A 370-nucleotide genomic window follows, 5' to 3' on the forward strand; every position below is an offset into this window, starting at 1 on the left:
GCGGCGCTGCAGGGTTTTGCCCGCTGATACCTCTCGTGTAGCAGAGTCAACACGTCCATGACAGACCAGTGACTCGGGGCTGGTCACATCCCCGCGCTGGTGGCACCTGTAGAGAGTAAACAAGGGGTTGTGTCTGAGCGGGTGCGTGGCGGGATGGAAGGAGCCGCTGTCTAGAGCACAGAACCTGTTCCTGTCCTCCACAAACAGGACGCTGGGGCAGTTTGGACGTGAAAAACAGCAGAGGAGCTTCGTCACTCGGGGAAGAGCCTCTCCCTGCTTCCCCAGCTGGTGACGCTGCCCAGCGGATGCTGGGCCCTGCATTACCGGGGCCATTTCGGGGGGGGGGGGTTGATGGGTTGGGGGTTGTGCG

Source organism: Buceros rhinoceros, unplaced genomic scaffold (assembly GCF_000710305.1).
Source record: "Buceros rhinoceros silvestris isolate BGI_N320 unplaced genomic scaffold, ASM71030v1 scaffold34291, whole genome shotgun sequence".
NCBI lineage: Eukaryota > Metazoa > Chordata > Aves > Bucerotiformes > Bucerotidae > Buceros > Buceros rhinoceros.